The sequence below is a fragment of the Sinohyriopsis cumingii genome, chromosome 14, assembly GCF_028554795.1.
Source record: "Sinohyriopsis cumingii isolate HCF-2022 chromosome 14, ASM2855479v2, whole genome shotgun sequence".
In the NCBI taxonomy this organism is placed as follows: Eukaryota; Metazoa; Mollusca; class Bivalvia; order Unionida; family Unionidae; genus Sinohyriopsis; species Sinohyriopsis cumingii.
The window spans coordinates 93,703,318-93,718,878 of NC_142974.1; positions in this window are offsets into that span (position 1 = coordinate 93,703,318).

Below are 15,561 nucleotides of genomic sequence, written 5' to 3' on the forward strand. Positions count from 1 at the left end.
TGTTAAGCAGCCATCTCAAATAAGTAAAAATTATCTTCTTCAGACTCGTGGATGCTTTACTTCAAATTTCCTCTACGTTTTCCGTCGTATGCTAGAAAAAGAGCGAGTCTCTTTCACATAATACACACAGTGGGTTACCTCCCCTGCAAATCTGCTAATGTTATTACTACCACAAGTTGAAACCCCTAAGAAACTTGCAGAATGGATAATTCTCAACTTAACGTAGATTTCCAAAGAATTTGCTAAAATTTGATAACATTAATGGCCAAACTAAGTAGTCTGGCGATGTCATTTATCGATCTTCATGCCAAAAGAAATCATCGCTAAAATTACAAAATTGACGTTTCAATATTTGTATCAATCGGCTCAAATTGTTTGTGCATGCATGGACGTTTTTATGACGTCATTTGGGATTATATGACACGTTAGGGCTATCGATCAACAAATACTATATTCGAGATCCTTAACAAGAAATGTGAAAAAATGCACGTTAACTACAAAATTAACAGCCTAAAGAATAAATCCAATCGAAGTTGAGTTCTCTCAATCCCAAACAGCCATAAATCCAATAACATATTTTTTGTTGTTGCTATAATAAAGAAGTAAAACTTGGTTGGGAAATTAGCTGACTGAAATATACTATAAATAAACTATAAACCTGCTACAGACAATTCAGTACCGCTCAGGTGGCCTAGTGATTAGAGTGTCCGCCTCGGATGCAGAAGGTCGTGGGTTCGAACCCCTGTCAAGTCATACCAAAGACTTACAAAAATTGTACTAACAGCTGCCCCACTAGACGCTCAGCATTAAAAGGTTAATGCTAGGAATGGTCGACCTGGTGTCAGTATAAGGTGACTGGGCGGGACATCATGCTAGTAGTGTCTGCTGCATGATGCCCTAGTGCTAGACACCATTGTAAACTGCCACACTGCAGACATCGTAGAGATATGACTGACAAATTGTTAAAGCTACGTTAAAAATCAAAATCCAATATTTAACTTCGAAATTTAGCAGAAATTACATGACATAGACACTGCACAAAACCTTCATTTTATGATATTGGTTTCATCATTGAAGGTTTAGTTAAGTACACATTGCTCTCAAATGTTAAGCAAGATACAAGTCCTGACAACATTACAAACAGCATTCTTAAGAAAACATTCTCAATGAAAAAGCCTCAATCCTTTGGGACATATTTTTTGTTAATGCCCGGATACAAGTTATAAGCCATGGATAAAGGTAAACCAGTTTTACGTATAGCTGAGTGCAACGAATGGAGCATACGAATCAGGGAACCAGACTAAACAGTTTGTCTTGTTTTTAGACAGATAGTTAACTGAATATAGCTCATCGGAAATAGATGAGGGTGTGCAGAATGGTCTCTGTTTTCGAAACCGTGGGAATATGGCTGTTTTACACAGACGTGTAATGCTATGTATATGTTTAGGTATATTCACATATTCGAACACAAGCGTGTAGTTCTTGATATTTTTTTTTCAAACTGCTGGGTTGCCGTAGTTTCCCGCCAAGCTGTATCCTGTATCATGCTACTTGAAAGTAACAAGGCATGGGTACTATAGCCTATTTCAATAAAGTAATTGATCCTGTTACAGTATGTGAGGTTAGAACTGATCAATGCCGGTTTGATTCTAGCTAATAGTGTACAGTCCTCACACTCAGTAATTTTATTTCATGTGACACTATATCTTAAAATGACGCTTGAACTCAAAATTAGGGCAATTCTTAAAACCTCACGACTGAGACTGAGAATTCAGACATAAAGCAGAAATATATCTCTTAGTCATTGATATTAAATAATTTGTAGAAAATTGCATCTCTATTTAATTTGCCCCTATATAGAAATGCTGCTTATTTTGAAAGATTTGCTTTGGTGGAAGTAATATTTCTGATAATTGAATTTCAAGTTATGATCGGAATCTGTCATTTGAAAATTGTCTGAAATCCAGGTTAGATATCATGCATATTATTTAACAAAAGAACAGCTGCAGTCGTCAGTACATTGCCGTATATTCAATCGTCGCCTCCTAAGGATGAAGGTAAAGAACTAGAGAGCAGTTTCTACAGTATGTGTTTGGAGGCAGTGTAATTAAAGCATATGCACATGCATAACATTCGAGTCATGTGCCTACTTGAACTCCATTAAAATAAATTACTCTGTGATTAGATGTACAATTTTGCACAGAGTCTGTACAATACATTGCTACTGGGCAAAAAGATTCACACCCCATCCTTACCCATATCAATAACCGACCCCTCCCAGTGAGGTTCCGAGTTTCACCTCTTTTTAATCTTAAAGTTTCCGCGCGTGTTTAGCTAATTTGAAATCAGTCTGGGTTATCTTTGAAAACTTGAATTAATCACATACTAATAGTGCTAGTTCACACGAATGTCCCATATATAACTAAGTATGTCATCTTGATAGGTTTGTGGAAAATTTCTACCATATATACATCGAACTTTGAATTGTTCCACTCGTTATATTTGAAAACATCTAAATGACCGTACTCGCAAAAAATATAAAACACCCAGTCGGCCCATCTAGACATTTTGTTGGTATCACGCTACCATTCAAATAATTTTGCTTTATTTAAACAAAGTTGCATCCTGGCCGTTAAAAGCTTTGTTTCAATTTTGATTTTGACGAGTCAAATCCTCACCACCTTTCAAGGCTCTTATTACTGATGATAAGGGATCTGCAAAAATTAGGTTACCCAATTTGCCAGTATTTGTGTGTTACAGTAGTATTTCACACCACCGCAATTGAAGGGGCTAGGGGCCGCCCATTTAGTACGTACGCATGGAGGGGGAGTTTTTTAAAACCCAAATGCATACGCTTGCGTGGGGGCAGGGGGTCTACTGATAATGTACGTACGCATAGGAAACGTGTGGTGGTGGTGTGAAACCTCGATAATAATTTGTCTAATACGTAAATAGTTTGATTGGGTTCAGTCGACATTGACTTTTAGCGTACACAAGACAAACTTTAATTTTTTAAACTCACACAGCTTAGTTCTTTGATGCAGTCAGACATTCAACATCGGTGGACTATCTGTTTTATTAAACACGTTAATATTATTAATCCTTGATCGTTTCTGCGTGGATTAAATACAGACCGTTCTATAGAATTGGGGGGGGGGGGTCAAGCGTACGTACGCAGGTGGGGGCTATAAAAAATACGCATGTGTACAGGGAGGGGGGAGGGGTCAAGCTTTGCCTGATTTTTGCGTACATACTAAATGGATGGCCCCCTATACGGTACAAACTAAAGGCACAGCTATAAAAAAAAAAGTGTAAAAATGAATTGCCCACGTTTTAAAAAGATAACCCCTTCAAACATTAAGTATAATCAGATAATATGTGAAACGTAAAGATCTTTAATTGCTGTAAAATTCAACGTAAAAGTAACAGAATAAGGTAACACATGTAAACCATACTTAACATTTGTTGCATAAATAGCATTGCCTTAAAAAGTACATTTTCTCTGGTGATAGATCTTCATACAGGTTTGTTGCTGTTTTATTTCTTATTTACTTTTGTGGTTTTGTTGGTTTTTGTTGTTGTTGTTGCTTGTTTGTTACCTTTATGTTGTTTTCTTAATGCCTCTTACGTCAAAATACGTCTGCTTCACATGGAGGAAGTCGACACACATTACATAGTTTCAAAATAGTGGGTATGTAATTTGGGATTAGGCCATTTCGTTTGAGTAAACATGTTGACCTTTTTATAGAAGAAAATCTTGAAGAATTTGATGGAATCTGAGTTCAGGTCATGCGATTCCCCCCTAGGAAAACAAGGTAACATAATTTTTGATTAGTTAGCTGCTGAAGGACCTGACCTTATTGACAAGTAAAATATTCTGCAAATAATTACTGGATACTCGTTCTAGTTCTGAAATTGCATATATATATATATATATATATATATATATATATATATATATATATATTTAGCTGAAAATTAGTTATTTCTATCTTAAACATCAGTCTTAGAGGAGTCATTTAGTTGAATTCAGTTGAGAGTATTTAATTTCTTTATTTCAGTTATTCATTGGAATTACAAGGTGTTATTTGTTATGGTGTTATATATATCTATATTTGTGTAACTTTTGGTTCAAGGCTGTATCTATGTAATGTGTAGTTTTTAATCATGTCTATAAATTGTAATGCTTTTCGCTATTCAAGATGTTAGCTAATTGTTGGTACTCGGGTATAAGATCCTATTTAAAGATATTACGAAATCAGATTGCGTAGGATCTATAAACAGATGCTGTAAGGTGTCTAATAATAAAACCTGTTGACATCTTTGGGTAATTTCTCATTGGCCAGAAGGGTTCATATCAGGTGGCTTCTTAGATGAATTAAATTATATCCCGTTGGATGGGTTAGATTGCATGAATATTTATTTCCAAATATTAGAATGAGTAGGAAGATCTGGCACGTCGGGTATATTGCGTTATATAGTCGTAATAGACTTTTGGTATGTATGTAAGGAGTGAACTGAGCAATCAGATTCTTTCCTGTGTTGGATTCATTCCTATTGCGGATACTTATTCCATATGTTGAAATCAGTCTGCAGATGTGTTTCGTGTTGTGATTATGTAATTTGAGAGGAAACATTTGTTAGAATTATTCATTACAATTACAAAGTTCTCATTGGACTAGAACATTATTATTGGACTATTGTTAACATTTCAAGGGAGTTCTGGACAATGTCATCGTGATACGTACATTCCAGGATCTAAATTAATTCGGAACATTCGATTCTTTTTTACTTATGTTAGGATTATTTAGGTTTCACTTTATAATACCTTAAGTTCCTCTTAAATTTTTATTTTATAAATTTGATAATTAAATTATGTGTTAAGTTTTGCAAAATTTATTGGTGCTACTTCTTTTTGTTACTCATTGTATGACCATAGAGTCGTAACACTCATAAACTTCAGGACTAAGAAACTATTTTGGAATTTTTGTGTTTAATTTAAAGACAATTTGGATTATACCAGTGTGATACATTAAACCTACTAGCACATCAAACTATTACAGACTGTGAGCAAATCAGCACAAAAGCTTCGACTTCATTTGGAACACCAGTCACTTATCTTGGTATGCTCCATACTAGTGGATTTGTGATATAACTTTTAGGACTATTTAGGATTTCATTCATCATACTGTTATTTTTAACAAAACTTGTAGCATTTCGTTCTTTTCTATTACTTTAAGACCGTAAAGTAGTAACATTATATTGAATCTTCCATTCGAGAGCGGATGACTGCATGGAAGCTTTGGCTACACCTTCATTATCCTTTATACCAATGTGACAAGGCAGCCACCTGTACCGACCACTTTTCGCAGATTATATGGGAAATTCTTGGTTCCGAAATATCTTGGATATTAACGGGTTGTCAAATTTAATATTTTGCAAGGTTTTCAGTGTAGACTTTTTGTCAGGTCGCATTTATTCATATCTGTCTCTGTAGTCCTCCTCCAAGTCTATTTTTCCCGAACTCTCGTTCGTATCTCATCCAGAGTGCAGTGGAGGGAAGTCATGGGCGGCGCATCCAGTGATATTCTGCATACGTGACCCAGCCATCTCCATCTTTTTTGTTTTCGTTCATCTGGACAAGAGATGTTTATTCTGACTTTTGTTGAAGATCTTCGGTTTTGATCTTGTTTGGCCAGGAGATGCCACAAATCTGCCTCAGACAAGTTGTTTTGAAACTTTAAAGCTTTCATGATAGTATTGATGTTAGCCTGCAGCATTAAATGTCTTACAGTAGCATTACTATGACATTGTTTGGGTAGATCCTAATTGTTTTGGTCTTGAATCAAAGTTGTTTTTATTTAGGTTGCCGACTGACTCTCTCTCTGTCTCTCTCTCTCTCTCTCTCTCTCTCTCTCTCTCTCTTCCGTCTGTGGACACTGCTTCCACGGCATGTGAGTTCCTCAGCATCCTATATTGGTTCGTTATTCATTGTGATAGATTCGTAGGTATTATGGTTTTTCTTCATTGATTTTGGCCTACTTCCTGCTCAGTTTCTGACCTATCTTTTTGTCCGTCTCACCGAGTTTATCAGTCTTTTCCTGCACGCACACACACACACACACACACACACACACACACATATATATATATATATATATATATATATATATATATATATATATATATATATATATATATATATATATACACACCTATATACCAGCTTGAAAATAGTCCAGTGTCATTGGCTTATCGATGTCTTCCATGGATAAAGTGATGGATTACATGGCTCATCTTTTGCCGTCCACATTTGTCTCTTTCATCAGCTAGTCGATGGCAAGGGTGAAGAGGAACGATGCAAATATTCACCCTTGTTTCACGCCTGTGTTTATGTTGAAGCAGTCTGTGACATGGTTGGATGGATGACTATACATTAGACGTCTTGGTGCAGAAGTTTGATGATCTTTCCAATCTTCAGTGGGATACCATAAAACCAGAGTATTTTCCACCAGTGGGAATGACGGTGAAAGCTGTTGCACGCCTTTTCAAGATCTATATCGTTGATGTAGATGATACTTGTTCCATTAAGCTGTCTGATTTTTTATCTGTCGAGTGTGAAAATCGGGTCAATGCAGGAGTTTCCTTCCTGAAACAAGCTTGTTCCTTTCTGGTGAGGTCATCTGTGATGTTCACCATTCACCTGTTGAGAATGATTCTATTGAAGACATTTCTGGTGATGGACAACAGGGTGATGCCTCTTTAGTTGTTACAGTCACCAAAGTCACCCTTTTTGGTAACCTGATGACGATTCCAGGATTCAAGTCGGTGGTGGTTTCCTCGCTGTCTCTGTTGGAAATATTAATCTGAGGATGATCTTTTGGGTTTCTGTTTCTTCTGACATCATCATTTCTGGGCAGATGCTGTCCTCACCAGGAGCGTTCCTATTTTTGTAGAGTTGTGATGGCTTCTCCGACTTTGGTCTTGTTAGGCTTCTCGGCTGTAACAGTTGGATTGTGTCTATTCAGTACCTTTCTTAACCTGTTCCTTCTGTCCTATCATTTTGTTTCCCTCTCATCAGTGAAGATGTCCCAGCTGCACTCCTCAGAGTGTTTTGACCTGTTCGCAGTGTCCTTTAAGCTGCTTTTGAATCGTGTATAGAGTCTTCATGTGATGTCTCTCTGATATTGCAGCGTGCTGTTCAATGTGGGACCACTTAATCACTTCCTGCTCAGTTTTCCACTTATCCGCCCTTGCAAGAGTACTCTTGGTAAATCACGTATTTCAGAAAGGGTGATTTTGCTTCCAGTATGCCTTTCTTAATCCTATTTGTTTTATAAATAGCTGAGAACCTTCTCTCCAGTTACTCTCATGACTATGTCAAAAGAATGGATAGTCTTTCCGTCTCCTAGCGGAGTATGCTGAATTTACTCTTGAGAGTAAGGTTAAATAAGTGCCGGACCTTTGAATCTTCTAGTGTGCCAGTGTTGGAACGTATTGTTTATTATCCCCCGTTTGATCTTATTCTTTTAAGGGGAAACTTGGCTACCAACAAATCATGATCGCTGCCTACATCAGATGCCCTTGACACGTTCGTATTGCCAGGAGTGTCTCCACTTGCCGTTTACCAGCACATGGTCTGTCTGGCTTTCTGTTTTTACATTATGAGTCTTCTATAGCATCTTATTGATTCACTTATTCTAGAAAGAGTCCTTCCCATAACAAGGTTGTTGTCTTCGCAGAGGTCTCATCCTCTTTCACTACTATCATTTACTGGCATTGCTTCAACAGCTGAGTGCAAGTTGTCATGTCAAAGATCTTTCTCCACATCGTCAGCGTCTTGTGGGAGGGGCATAACAGGTGAGGATTGATATTTTGGCTAATTTTCTGTTGCGCCTGGCATTAATCAATCGTACAGCGATGGGTTTCCGTTGTAGAAATGGTGTCTTATGTGGATAGTGTTCTTTTCCCTGTTCCTATCTATCTAGCATCTGTGATGCAGTCTTCTCAACTTGAACAGGTGCATTTTTTGAAGAACGTGTGATACTTACCTATTCTGATACAAAGTCCGCACACTCAAGCACCAAACCTGGAAGGTAGTTTTTGGTGCCATGAGATCTTCTATCGAGGTAATAGCTTTCTTTTCTGATTTACTCCCTTCTCCCAGTGCAGAGTTTTCTCTCGTGTCCGTTTCCATAGCTAGAGCTTTCTTACTGGTTTAGGACGCTTTCTTAACTAACACAGCCTCGTTACTTTTTGCGCATATCTTTGAGTAAGTCCACTTTCAAACGTGTTGGCCTATAACAGAAATAAATGTGCAAATTGTTTTTAATGTTTTAGAAATATGATTAGGGCTAAAGCAGAATCAAATGCTTATCGATTGTTATTCTTCACTCCAAATGCACAAGGTTTCCTATTCCGTAAGTACCTATGATAATCTCTCAAACGTGTTGTATTGATAAAACACAAGAAAAGTACTTTTCGTTTCGCTAGTTATAGTTATGATTTTACATGCAAGCGGGATTTATAGCTCATCTATTATGTTAGGTGGCGCTTTACAGTGTCGTACTTTGAATAAAATTATATTTATAAAGAAAACGAATTTCTTAGGTTTTACCCTGTCTATCGTAGTTATTTTTTGTATTTAAAAAAAGAGTAAATTTTAGGTATTGTTAAAAAAAAAAAACTTTTAATTCCCTTTATTTTTGTATATGAATAAAAAAAAGTAATTGGGATTTGATAGTATACAGCTTGGCCTTTAGAATTTCACCTATCAGAAAACTGCTATGTACGCTAGGTCATTTTCACTTGCGTAACTTCAACTATAAATTGTAAAATATAAAAAAAAATTAAAAAAAGAACCAACAACTGTTATACTTTTCATTTATTTTGTAATCCATTAATTGCATTTTCAAAAGCTGGTTATATCTGGTCTGGCAAAATTCGTTTTCCCTCATTCTAATAATTGCTAAAGATACTGTACTTTAGACTAGTTCAGGCTTAGTTGTGGAACTCATGGGAGCAGCCATTTTGGTTAGCTATGTTTTTAGATCATTATATTTTCCACAAGTAAATAATTTTCAGCCACAGTACAAGAAAGTAACGTTGCCTAAATTCTCTCCGTTGTTGGAAATTCAGACATTACCTTATATTTGTCACTCTCTCTCTGAAGTATATAATATCGATAGAACGACCCCATGAAGACCGCATAGGCATTATTAATTGAAGTCGCAAGCATCAAAACACCCCATTTAAATAATTGTCATGTGTTTTACCCCATAGAAAAGTATTCATCAGTAGGAAAGTCCCACACAAGCCCGAATACCACTCCCTAATGATGCAAATTGAGCTATTTTATAAATATATATTGCATTTTCTAAACATAGCAACCAGTGCGGAAAGACAGAAACACGCAGTTTGCCAAAATTATTACTAAGATGTCACCAATAAATTTTGCAGCTTGAACCAGATGTAAAGGTTATGTCATTAAATAAATGGCATAACGATCGGAAGCATTGAAACATAACAGGATTCTAGAAGAGATGACAGACGTGGACCCCATGGCGCAATAGGGATTGAATGTTAAGCATGTGTTACATGTGAATTTGTGTTAATTACAAAGTCAAATGTAAAAAAAGAAGACCAGAAGAAAAAGATAATGTCCTATCAAAGTAAAAATTATTATGATGAAATAAATTGTTAAAGGCAGAAATGCAAAGTTTATTTTAACCATGTTTAAAGAAAGCCGAAAAATAAATACAGCGAAAAGAATTAAAAGCTTGTCTATGACATATTCGGACAAACAAGCGAGTAATAAAACCAGGTAAATGTTAACGTAACCTTGATGTTCAGAACATTTAATCTTCTCTCGACCTTGATACAAAAAATACAGTAATCGTGGCCGTGATTATACTCAACTGTGCATCATTTCTGGACAAAATGCACACCTCAAACCAAATTCCAATTATTATAACAGATGAATCAAGAGAAATACCGTGCATCTTGCACGCTGTGCATATTGTCTGTATGTCAGAGTGAACATTTGACATCTAAAAGTATTTCCAAATTAAACTAAAGAAACAGATATTGCCGTCAGTATTTAAGAGAAACACGATTTTAAAATAGTATAAATGCAACAAAGAAAAACTGATGGAGAAAAGGAAAAATTAATTACAAAATAGATTGCATAAAATCAACGAGACTAAAATTTTATCATAGCGCAATCAACGAAGAGATTCGAAATCAGTAATAAATAACATATGAATGTCAATAAACAGCAGATACTGGGTACATTTACATACCTAATTTTATATTATTTTTTTAACTTATGGACTTAATCGTACTCTAATGCCCTCTGCTCTACTCTGTTCTGTTTCTACACTCTAGAGAAATGTTAGACTTCATGAGTAGCACCGTGACAACATTGTAAGAAACCAGTAGAAATGTAATAGACTCTATTTCAGATGTGATTGTCTTACGGCACTCGTCTTTGACACGATGAACATAAGATTAAAAAGAAAGAAGGAAAACGGTGCACCGTTCTATCTTAGTCCTGGGATTCAATTTAACACAATAAGCTATTTAACTCGCCTTAACCAAGATAACATATTAAACATAGTTCAGAACATCAAAAATGTACTAGACTAATACCAATTTCTTCAAAAAGAAAGGATAAATCAGTCGTGATAAGTACACTGTCGAATTTGCCAATGAACAGACACATGCACGCTTATTCAGCCTGAACGTGAACACTAAAAGGTGAACTCTAAATGTTCCCATAATATTAATTAAATAATGGAAAGAAATGTTTTACTTGCATGTTTTATTTTCTCTTCTTAAAATGTTAAACAAAAAAATGATTATGTCAACTTAAAAAACAAAAGAACGAAAAAGTACAGGTTTGGTTATTTGTTTATTCGGAAGACGATATTCATAAGAAGTGAAAACCCCAAGCCAGTGTAACTTTCTGTTCAGGAAGAGTAACGATAACAAATTTTCAAGATGACTGAGCGGCACCATTTCCATTTAGGATCAAAATACATCAGAAGAAGCCATGCAATCAAAACCAAGTGGCATTATGATTTTCCGTTTAGGATGAGCTGAGTTTATATTTCCGAGACGACCGCTGTATGGGCTGTAATAGATGTCTGAGTGGCATCATTTTCGTTCAGGGCCAAGTACATCGTGGGATGAATGTGCGTGCGTGTAAAGTTGTTGGTGGCTATCCTTTAAGTAGTTTAGCAGGAGCAGCGATAACAAGGTTAAGCCAACCGTCTGATGGACGACATACAACGAACAGGCCAACCCTAAAGGTATTCTGGTCTTATCAGCAGAGATAACATTTCAGTGAAAATTGGCAATTCCTAAGATTTAACTTACAAAACTTATCAATGATGAAAGACACTTTGTTGTGAAGCAAACGTTCTGCATTAAGATTGCACTGCATAGAAGAAAATACGTTCTTTTGTGTAACCTTTATTGAACTTGTACCACCACATTTATATGAAAAAGTGACATTCATAGTGAACATTACATTTTGTGTTAAAATAAGTCACACAATGGTACTGACGCGTTGATGCCCCAAAAACATGTTTTAAAAAAAATATCCAGGAATTCAAGATAAGACCATATCTTCTTTTAATTTCCAAGTTCAGAAATCATCTCTAATAGTACTGAGCAGTACTTTCAAATTAGCTTCTGTAACATTTATATCGGATGTAAGCTTGTCATTATATTTATTTAGAACAAACAAGACACCATTATACATTTTTTGTTGAAAACTCCATGTTGATAGGACCATCCATTCAGGCGAATTAAAGTAAAGATTCTCAGTATGTTGATTGTGGCACCATGTTTTAAGTCAGAGCGGCACTTTTCTAATTCAGGAGCAACTAATTATAACCAGTCTTCTGATGCAAACCAACTTGATATGACTTTCCATGACAGTATTTTCAACAAATAAAAATATATATTAAGAAACTACCAACTGACATGGTGGCCATATTGGATGTCAGATTGGCACCATTTTCACTCAGTACCAATCAGACATCACAAGTGTTCTTCTGTAAACCAATGTTGACACGACTATCTATCTAGGAAGAGTAACAAGATAGATATAAAATCAGCTCAGATTTTATTAAAGACAAATCTTGACGCCATAACCGTCTTTCATTGAAACCCCATGCTGCTATGACTTCCCGTTCATCAGAAGTAGCAATAATAAGATTTTCAAGACGGCTGTTATTGATGGCCATTCTAAATGTCATATTGGTACCGTTCTCATTTCGGACCAGCAAGACATCAAAAGATGTCATTTAGTAAAACCCACATGTTGATGTAACCATCCGTTCAGGTGGAGTAGCAACAACACGATTTTCATGATGGTCATTGCGGTGGCCATACTGGATGTCAGAGTGGAACCATTATCCTCTGGGATGAACTAGATATCATATGAAGTCTTCTGGTAAACCATGATGTCAATGTGAATTACCATTCAGAAGACGGGATGAAAAAAATTTCAAGGTGGATAAAATATCATCACCTTATTTTATTAAGGACCAACTAAACCCCACGTTAATATGACCCTCCATTCAATTGTACTGTAACATTTTTTAAATGGTTCTTGTATTGGATGTCTGAGTTTAACTATTTTCCCTTAGGACCGGCTACACATAAGAAGTCTTTTAGTGAAGTAGCACAATTCTCCAATTATCCATTCAGTAGTAGCAGTAATACAAATATTTTCAAGACGGTTACTGTAGAAAGTCATATTGGCTGTTTGAGCAGCACCATTTTCTTCTAGGACCAGTATAGCTTGGGATAACTCTGTGTGTGTGTGTGTGTAAAGTTTCATGGCAATCCATACTCTGAGTAGTTATGAAGCAGAGGTGATAACAAACTTATACAATCAGATGGATGAACATCAGCCAACACACAGACAAGCCATCATATACACTCTTCTGGTATATGCCCAGTACATCTAATAACAACGCTTCATCAAGATTTAATTTTGTGCTGAAAATGATTTCTTAATTTAGCTTTCACAGCTTATGTGGAGTAAGCAACTGCCACATCTTGTTCAGTTGTGCCAAGCGTGACCGTATATGGAAGTGTCAAGGGTGACCCTATCGGGAAATGACACACTTCTTCATGTAATGAACTTCTGAAATATATATCAATAGGGTCTGTCTACATCGCCAACAGTACCTGCAGCAGCAGAAGTCTTTAGTCTTCATGAAAGAACTTACTTTTTTTCCATAAAATAGATGTGTAATGATCATGAAAAATTTCATATCTTCACAAAACATATGTATACCAGTCATTGCAAAGATTTAATGAAACTGTTACTCTTTCATGAAAGGGTTACTTTGTTGTGTGATGATTAAGAAAAGTGTCTTAACATATGAATGTAATCATTCACAAAAAGAATTACTTGTTTTCATGAGGTACTAACACATCAATGTAACATTTCACAAAAACGTTGCTACTTTGATGAAAAATTGTCTTTACACATCAACAAAGGTCCTATCTTGATATGGTTACTTGCTTTTATGAAAAACTGCAATCTTCATTGAAAATGTGCCCTTATATGTATGAGGAAATTTCTGACCAAAAAAGCTGTTTTCTTATTAAAAAGATGTTCCCCATGACATAAACAATACTTGTCATATATAAAAAGCATCAACACCAAACCTTGTGATTTCTTTCACAGCAAAAGAGGACTCATTTGATCAAGTTTCATTCTTGATGTATGAAAACAAATGTTTCAAGGTTTCTCTCCACCGATTCTACCTTTACAACAACTGTGAATGGACAATGAATAACACCATAAGCTCTCTTGGCACACTAATGACAGTGTTGAATAAGAATATAATGATAATATATTGAAGCCCCTTTACCTCCACCCCTTTACCATAAATACTGGTATTCATTTATAAGTCAAAGTCTATAGCATGATGTGCCAGCAAATCTGGGGTAATGCAGTTTTTGAGGAGTAATCGTGGAACAATACCGAACCTTATCTGTGATTGTTCAAAATTGTTTGTCTTAGTTATCTGTTACACAGAGTCTCATAAGGATCTGATCCAGTTTGAAATGTAATGGTTTGGGTTTGTTTGGTGCTTTATGGAACAGCAGCACAAGGCAGCTGTGACAAGGCAACTGTGATAAGGCAGACCTGACAAGGCAACTGGAGTAAAATACATTATCCTAGGACACACAATGGTAGTCAACCTAGACTGATGTGTTAATAGGATTCATACACACACCCTTTCAGTTGCAAGTTCAGAATGCTTTCCACTGAGTCACTGTGACTTCTAAATGAATATGAATGACAGGATGACTTTTTTAGTTCTTATAATGTGGCTAAAATGCAGAACATGCTGTATGCCCAGATGATGCTTGACCATTATGATAAGCTAAATATAGTTTAGGTGGTCATGCATTTGGAACAATTTAATATAGGTCATATGTGTTGTGCAGTTTGCTGTTAACTCAGACTTAATACTCTCTGGTTAGGCTATACTTTATTAAAAAGCCACAGTTAACAGCATACACTGCTTTTGTTATGCTTCGGTACAAAGCCATATTTAACAGCATACACTGTTTTGGTTATGCTTCGGTACAAAGGCATAGTTAACAGCATACACTGTTTTGGTTCTGCTTTAGTACAAAGTCATATTTAACAGCATACACTGTTTTGGTTATGCTTCCGTACAAAGGCATAGTTAACAGCATACACTGTTTTGGTTCTGCTTTAGTACAAAGTCATATTTAACAGCATACACTGTTTTGGTTGTGCTTTAGCACAAAGTCATATTTAACAGCATACACTGTTTTGGTTCTGCTTTAGTACAAATTCATATTTAACAGCATACACTGTTTTGGTTGTGCTTTAGTACAAAGTCATATTTAACAGCATACACTGCTTTGGTTATGCTTCGTTACAAAGCCATAGTTAACAGCATACACTGCTTTTGTTATGCTTTGGTACAAAGCCATATTTAACAGCATACACTGTTTTGGTTATGCTTGAGAACAAAGTCATATTTAACAGTATACACTGTTCTGGTTATGCTTTAGTACAAAGTCATATTTAACAGTATACACTGCTTTGGTTATGCTTTGTTACAAAGCCATAGTTAACAGCATACACTGCTTTTGTTATGCTTCGGTACAAAGCCATATTTAACAGCATACACTGTTTTGGTTATGCTTGAGAACAAAGTCATATTTAACAGTATACACTGTTCTGGTTATGCTTTAGTACAAAGTCATATTTAACGGCATACACTGTTTTGGTTATGATTTAGTACAAGGTCATATTTACAGCATACACTGTTTTGCTTATGCTTTAGTACAAAGTCATATTTAACAGCATACACTGCTTTGGTTATGCTTTAGTACAAAGTCATAGTTAACAGCATATTTTTTGTAATTTTGAATAAGGAATATTTAAGTTTTTTGTTTTAATTGTTATTTTGAAACAATGCAAACCTCATGAAAATGACCAAAAAAATAATCTGCAAGTGTTTTAGACATGTGAAAATGAGGAGAGTTAAA